Source organism: Triticum aestivum, chromosome 6A (assembly GCF_018294505.1).
Source record: "Triticum aestivum cultivar Chinese Spring chromosome 6A, IWGSC CS RefSeq v2.1, whole genome shotgun sequence".
In the NCBI taxonomy this organism is placed as follows: domain Eukaryota; kingdom Viridiplantae; phylum Streptophyta; class Magnoliopsida; order Poales; family Poaceae; genus Triticum; species Triticum aestivum.
The window spans coordinates 31,749,656-31,757,931 of NC_057809.1; positions in this window are offsets into that span (position 1 = coordinate 31,749,656).

An 8,276-nucleotide genomic window follows, 5' to 3' on the forward strand; every position below is an offset into this window, starting at 1 on the left:
TCTATTTGGTTTCCTAAGACCCTTGTTACTAACATCAAAGGACCCATTACAAAATGGGTACCTAAAACCAAGCATTGATTTCTTGTAGGTGTTTGCTTCCGGTGGGGGATCATGGTTGCTCGATAGTGGAGCCACTAATCATATGACCGAAAGCAAGGACTTGGTGGTGGACGTTCACAAGATTCCATCTATGACCACCAATGTCGAGTGGGGTGATGCCTCGTCCCCTAAGGTATTGGGACTTGGCAAGGTTGTCATTTCTCATGATCTGACGATCGAGAAGGTCATGCTTGTTGAGTCCCTTGCATACAATTTACTTTCCGTTCGTCAACTTGCACTTATGGGCTTTGCCACTTTCTTTGATGTTGATACCGTGGCCCTCTTGTGGAGCAAGACTCTTAAAGTAGCCTTTGTTGGGCATGTCGAGAATGGTCTCTATGTGATTAACTTTTCGGAGCGACCCACTAAGACCGCGACATGCCTAATGGCTAAAGTTGACGTGGGATGGATTTGGCATCGCCGTTTAGCCCATGTCAATATGAGATCTTTGCAATGTCTTCTCAAGGGGGACCATGTCCATGGACTAACAAATGTTAGTTTTGCTAAAGATCATGCTTGTAGTGCTTGTATGGAAGGAAAGCTACATGAAAAGGCTGACCCTCCCACGACTATCATTTACTCGAAGAGGCCTTTGGAGCTCCTTCACATGGATCTCTTTGGGCCTCCATCCTTTGATAGTCTTGGGGGTAGAAGGTATTGCTTGGTGATTGTGGATGATTATTCAAGATACACTTGGGTATATTTCTTCAAGAGGAAGAGCGAGACCCAACAAACCGTCATTGACTTTGCAAATGAAGCTCAACGTCAACACAATGCAAAGAACTTGACAATAAGAAGTGACAACGGCACCGAGTTCAAGAACTACACCTTGGATGAGTTTCTTAGTGATGAGGGGATCAAGCATCAATATTCCGCACCTTACACCCCTCAACAAAATGGTGTAGCGGAGAGGAAAAACCGGACGTTGATGGATGCGGCAAGGACCATGACGGCGGAGTTCAAGTCTCCATACAACTTTTGGGACGAAGCCACAACACCGTGTGTCATGCATCCAATCGGCTCTACCTCCACAAAGTCTTAAACAAGACCCCATATGAGATACTCACCGGTAACAAGCCCAACCTCAAGTACTTCCAGATGTTCGGGTGTAAGTATTTCATTCTCAAGAAAGGTGTTTGTTTGTCTAAATTTGAGGCTAGAGCTCATGAGGGCATGTTTGTTGGTTATGCTACAAACTCCCATGCTTACCGTGAGACATGTAACATGGAGTTTGATGAGAATAATGGCTCCCAAGTGGAGCAAAGTGGCATTTGTGATGTAGGTGATGAAATTCCTCCCCAAGCCATAAGAAGAATGTGTGTTGGTTTTATCCTACCCATTAAGGATCCCCTTGTGGCCTAAGGAGAAGGACAATGTTCCACTCACGTGGAGCCATCACCAACCCAAGGCCCACACGCTTTCGAAGAACAAAGTGAAGGCCCTCAACCTCGTGAACAAGACCAAGGGCAAGATCAACCTCAAGATGGTGTTGAATCACCAAGTGATGCCCAAGGTCAAGTTCTCTCATCCAAGCAAGTTCAAGATCAAGAGCAAGCTCAAGATCAAAAACGAGCTCAAGACGGCGCTCAAGATGATCAAGTAACCGCTCCTCAACTCACTCCAAAGGAGGAATTAGAGCGTCATGCCGCCAAGATCGCATCCAAGCTATCCACCAAAGATCATCTCATGACAAATGTGCCTGGAAGCTTAACAAAGGGGGTAAGCACTCGTAGACAATTAGCAAACTATTGTGAACATCATGCGTTTGTCTCTTGTGTTGAACCCCAAAAGGTCTATGAGGTGCTTGAAGATCCGGATTGGCTTAATGCCATGCATGAAGAACTCAATAACTTTGATCACAACAAGGTGTGGAGATTGGTGCCAAGGCCAACGGGGAACCATAATGTCATTGGAACCAAATGGATATTCAAGAACAAGCAAGATGCTCATGAGATTATCATTCGCAACAAGGCTCGTCTGGTAGCCCAAGGCTACTCCCGAGTCAAGGGTATCGACTATGGTGAAACCTTTGCTCCCGTTGCTCGCCTTGAATCCATTCGCATGTTAATTGCATATGCTTCTCATCATAACTTTAAGTTACAACAAATGGATGTGAAGAGTGCCTTTCTTAATGGTCCTATTAATGAGTTGGTATATGTCAAGCAACCCCCCGGGTTCGAGGATCCCTATTTTCGTGATCATGTGTACCAACTCGATAAGGCACTCTATGGCCTTAAGCAAGCCCCACGTGCGTGGTATGACCACCTTACCGAGTTGTTGCAAGATCGTGGTTTTGAAATTGGGAAAATCGACCCCACTCTTTTTACTAAGAAGGTTAAAAGGGAGTTGTTTGTGTGCCAACTATATGTTGATGATATTATATTTGGTTCCCCTAACAAAGCTTTCAATGAGGAATTTGCCACACTCATGACCTCCAAGTTCAAGATGTCCATGATGGGAGAGTTGAAGTTCTTTCTCGGGTTCGAAGTCAAGCAACGAAGAGAAGGAAACTTCATCAACCAAGCCAAATACACTCAAGACATGCTCAAGAGATTCAAGCTAAGTGATGTTAAGCCGACTTCCACTCCAATGCCTGTCAAATGCCAATTTGACATAGATCCCAATGGTAAAGCGGTGGATCAAAAGTTATATCGTTCCATGATTGGCTCCTTGCTTACCTTTGTGCATCTATACCGGATATCATGTTGAGTGTGGGAATTTGTGCATGGTTTCAAGCCGCACCTAAGGAAAGCCACTATGTGGCGGTCAAGCGAATCTTTCGATATTTGGCTCATACCCCAAACTTTGGCTTATGGTATCCAAGAGGATCTAGCTTCAATCTTGTGGGCTATTCGGACTCCGATTGGGCGGGAGACAAAGTGGATAGGAAGTCAATTTCTGGAGGGTGCCAATTTCTTGGTTGCTCTTTGGTGAGTTGGTCTTCCAAGAAGCAAAGTCATTGTGCTTAGCTACTATTAGTCATTGTGCTTTCACTTCATTGAATATTTGACTATGGCTTGCTTAGTGTAGTCTACCTTTCGCTGCATGGTAATAGGTTTATTTCTATCGTTTGTCTTCGAAACTTCCATGTTAAGAAGACTTTCATAAAAATCGCCTACTCACCCCCCTCTAGTCGATCATTAGCACTTTCAATTGGTATCAGAGCAAGTTACTCCCTTGTTCTGTGTGATTCGGTTTAACCACCTGGAGTTTTAGCTATGTCGACTGCAGGGATAATCAAAGTCTCCGTTGCGTGCCCAGTCTTCGATGGAACTGAATATCCCTACTGGAAGAATAAGATGCGCATGCATCTTGAAGCCATTGATGTCGACCTATGGTATGTCATCAAGAATGGCGTTCCCAAGGCTGGCGAAGGTGTCACCGCTGCTGATGTCAAGAAGTTTGTTCAACTGGACTCCACTGCGAAGAACATCATCTGTGGTCATCTGACCAAAGGACAGTATGGCCGTGTGAGTGCTTTGGAAACATCTAAGCTAGTCTGGGACTGGCTCTCTAAGGTCAACGAAGGTGTCTCAACCCAGAGAGATTAGAGAATCAGTGTCCTTCGCAACCTCTTCAACCGCTTCAAGAGAAATGACAATGAGAATGTCCAGCTCACGTTTGATCGACTCACTGACATCACAAATGAGCTTCAAGCCCTCGGCGCTACTGAGATCACCAAGCATGAAGTTGTCAAGACACTCCTGAGATCACTTGACACATCGTTCGACACCCTAGCCCTGATGATTCAAGAATGTCCTGACTTTAAGACACTCGATCCGTCTGACATACTTTAGAGGCTCAACACACATGAGTTTTAGCTTTCTGAGAAAAGAGACATCTACGGTCCCAACTATGGGTGAACTCGTGCCTTGAAGGAAAAAGCTGTCTCCTCATCTGAAGAATAATCTGACAACAGTTCTGATGATCCTGAAGACATTGGAAAGGAGCTTGTTATGCTTGTGAAGAAGTTCCAAAAATTCACCAAGAAGAAAGGCTTCAAAAAGTCTTCACGATCAAGCTCAAGGAATGATGAAGCTTCTGCTCATGACTACAAGAAGAGCACATGCCACAAGTGCAAGAAACCTGGCCAGTACATCTCTGAGTGTCCGCAGTGGGACAATGAGAACAAGAAGAAAAAGAAGAGCAAGGAGTATGATTCTGACGACAAGAAGAAGAAGAAATACTCAAAGTCTTCTTCCAAGTCTTCCTCAAAGTCTTCATCACACAAGAAGAGCTCATCTGGCAAGGCTCGTGCGTTTGTTGGCAAGGAAATGGATTCAGAGGAGGAGTCCGCTTCGGAGGAGGCGGAGGTGGAGTCTGAGGAGGAGTCCGATTCTGGCGCTGCAAGTCTGGCTACAGCCTACGTTGCCAAGTCCATCTTCAACACTGAAGACAATGACTCCGTCACCAACGCCGATGCTAATGACAAGGACAACTCCACTCCCACCTACTTCTTCATGGCACGTGGTGCCAAGGCAAACTCACACGCCACTCACTATCAAACATCAAGTGAAGATGACTCTGATTGTGGTTCCAAACCCAGCTACAAAACACTTGCTAAAATTGCAACTGAACAACAGAAAGCTATGGAACATATTCAAAAACTATTAGACAAAAGTGATGACCTGTTAGACACTGAAATGACTCGATCTCAGTCATTAATTGAAGACATAAAAAATCTTCATGTTAAGTATGAGGAACTCGAAAGTCGTCTTGAAACGCTCTCAACAACTCATGAAAAGCTTTCCTATGATTATCTTTAAAGGAAGCAAGATCTTGAGAAATTGAGAGCGGCTCATGAAGATCTTCAAAAGGAAAATGAGTCACTTCGCGCCAAACAGATCAGTTCAGCTCAGGAAGGATTTGAACCACCATGTCTTAAATGCATTGAGCATGATAACGCTACTTCTGTTGCTGAATGTTCTATTGCTGCTACTGTTGCAATATCTTCAACTGCTGATGTGGTAACTAACCCCTCTGCTGAGGATGCCACTGCTATTACTGATGAGAATGCTAGGTTGAAGACATTGCTTGAAACAGGGATGTTCAAAAGACTCAAAGGGCATCAGACATTATGTGATGTTCTCAAAAGGCAGATCCTGAACCGAAACCCTAGGAAAGAGGGTGTTGGGTTCGAAAGGAAAATGAATGTTGATGGCTCTTACTGGAAACCTGAGCAGTACCCCAAAACCACATGGGTTGCTGCAAAGGAACCTTCAGGGGATCCATCCACCCTATCTGGCTTCACTTGTGCTAATCCCATTGTTATTGATGAATCCTTTGATGCAAACTATAAACTATTTAAGAATCAAAATTGTGAAGTGTTTGCCAGGTATATTGGTACTAACTGCAGGAATGGGCCGCCTGTGAAGAAAGTCTGGGTGCCGAAAAGATGTTTGGAGAATCTTCCTGTGAATGTCGTCATGACACCACACATGAAGAAGACAAACCCCAAACCATAGTCTTCATACGGTCCAAAGGCTTCATACAGACAGAGGACTCACCCAAGTCGCACTAACACAAATGTTTTGCAGGGAAACCTCACTCAGGCCTATGAATATGAGCGTGTTTCATCAAACCGCCATGTTCATAAGACCAAGAACTACTCTGCTTATTCTTATGAGTACTATTGTCCACCTGCAAGACTTTTTGCTAGGGCTCCAAAGCCAAAGTTCTCAGATGCTGCACTTAGACTCATTGCTTCAAAGCCACCCTTGAAGATGTGGGTGGCTAAGAAAACTTAACTCTCCTTTTGCAGGGAAAGGTCTCCAGCCGAAAACCAAAATCGTCTGAAGCTATTGCTGGTGACCTTAAACATCTTGCAGGGTGCAAGATCAAATGCCCAAATGGTCTTATTATGTATTTTGTTCCTGAGTCGCTTGCCACTTGCCCTATCAGTCCTAACCTTGATCTAAGCTTTCATAATCCACTTGCTCGTCAAATGTTTTTGCTTCACAATTCTCTTCGTGAAGCCTATCCCCCTAACTGCACTGTAGGGTACGACACCAGCTGCTTCAGAATGGATTATTGATAGTGGGTGTACTAATCACATGACTGGCAAGTGAAGTCTTCTTATGGACTCAACCTTACGTCCATCTGACAAAAGTCACATCACATTTGCTGACACTGGTAAAAGCAAGGTATTGGGTCTAGGTAGAGTTCAATCTCAAGGGATCAACACATGGATAAAGTCATGCTTGTTGAATCCCTTGGTTTCAACTTAATGTCTGTCTCAATGCTTTGCGATTTAAACATGATTGTGATGTTTGGAAAATATCGTTGCCTTGTTCTAATGGAATCTGACAAGTCTCTAGTTTTTGAAGGGTATCGGAAATATGATTTGTACATGGTAGATTTCTCAGCAAGACCACAACTTGCCGCATGTCTTCTAGCAAAAGCTTCAGAATGCTGGCTCTAGCATCGAAGGCTAGGGCATGCTGGCATGAGGAACTTGCACACTCTTGCAAGAAAGAAGCATGTCATAGGCATCGAGGGCGTCAAGTTCAAGAAGGATCACTTATGCGGTGCCTGTGAAGCAGGAAAGATGACGAGGGCCAAGCATCCCTCGAAGACAATCATGACAACGACTCAACCCTTCGAACTGCTCCACATGGACCTTTTCGGTCCCACTCATTACTCAACTCTTACTACTACTGCTTGTCTCTATGGCTTTGTCATTGTTGATGATTATTCAAGATATACTTGGGTGCATATAATCCTCTACAAGACTGAAGTGCAGGATGTCTTCAGACGCTTCGCTAATCGAGCCATGAACAACTACGGCGTCAAGATAAAGCACATCAGAAGTGACAACGGCACTGAATTCAAGAACATTGGGCTAGATACATATCTTGATACTTTGGGCATCACTCATGAATTCTCAGCTCCGTACACGCCACAGCAGAATGGCATCGTCGAACGCAAGAACAGAACACTTATTGAAATGGCCCGGACGATGCTTGATGAATACAAGACTCCAAGAAAATTCTGGCCTGAAGCCATTGATACTGCATGCCATATCATCAACCGTGTTTATCTTCACAAGCTTCTCAACAAGACATCCTATGAGCTCCTTACTGGCAAGAAGCCAAATGTCAGTTACTTCAGAGTATTTGGTGCCAGGTGCTGGATCAAGGATCCACATCACACTTCAAAATTTGCACCGAAAGCACATGAAGGTTTTATGCTTGGATATGGAAAGGATTCGCACTCCTACAGAGTCTTCAACCTCTTTCACTATAAAGTGGTTGAAACTGTGGATGTGCGGTTCGATGAAACTAACGGCTCGCAAAGAGAGCACCTGCCAAATGTGCTAGACGAAGTTCCATCCAGTGAATCAATCAAACTTATGGGAACTGGAGAAATCATACCATCTGAAGCTCAGCCTGAAGATGAACTTATCATCTCTGCACCTGATCAACCTAAAGATAATGCTCAACCTGAAGACAATGCTCAGCCTGAAGACAATCCTTCTAACGATGAAAACGACCAGTAAGAGCAAAATCTTTGTCATGTACATCCTCGTGTTTCAAATGAAGTACAGATTGAGAGAATAATTGATAGCATCAATGCACCAGGTCCACTCACTCGTTCAAGGGAAACACGGCTAACAAATTTCTGTGGGCACTTCGCATTCATCTCAATATCTGAACCCAAGAAAGTTGATGAAGCCTTCATGGAACCTGAATGGATTCAAGCTATGCAAGAAGAGCTTCAACAGTTTGAACTGAATAATGTATGGGAACTAGTTAAGCGTCCTAATCCTCGTAAGCACAATATAATAGGCACTAAATGGATATATCGCAACAAGCAAGATGAGCATGGTCAAGTTGTCAGAAACAAAGCTCGTCTCGTTGCTCAAGGATACACTCAAGTTGAAGGGATTGACTTCGATGAAACATTTGCTCCTGTGGCTAGACTTGAAGCCATACGCATACTGCTGGCCTATGCAAATCATCATAACATTCTTCTGCATCAAACGGATGTGAAGAGCGCTTTTCTCAATGGCAAGATTGACGAAGAAGTGTATGTTGCACAACCGCCTGGCTTTGAAGATCCAAAACATCCTGATATGGTATATAAGCTCAACAAGGCACTGTATGGCCTCAAACAAGCCCTTCGGGCTTGGTATGACACACTCAAAGACTTCCTGAAGAGCAAAGGCTTCAAACCTG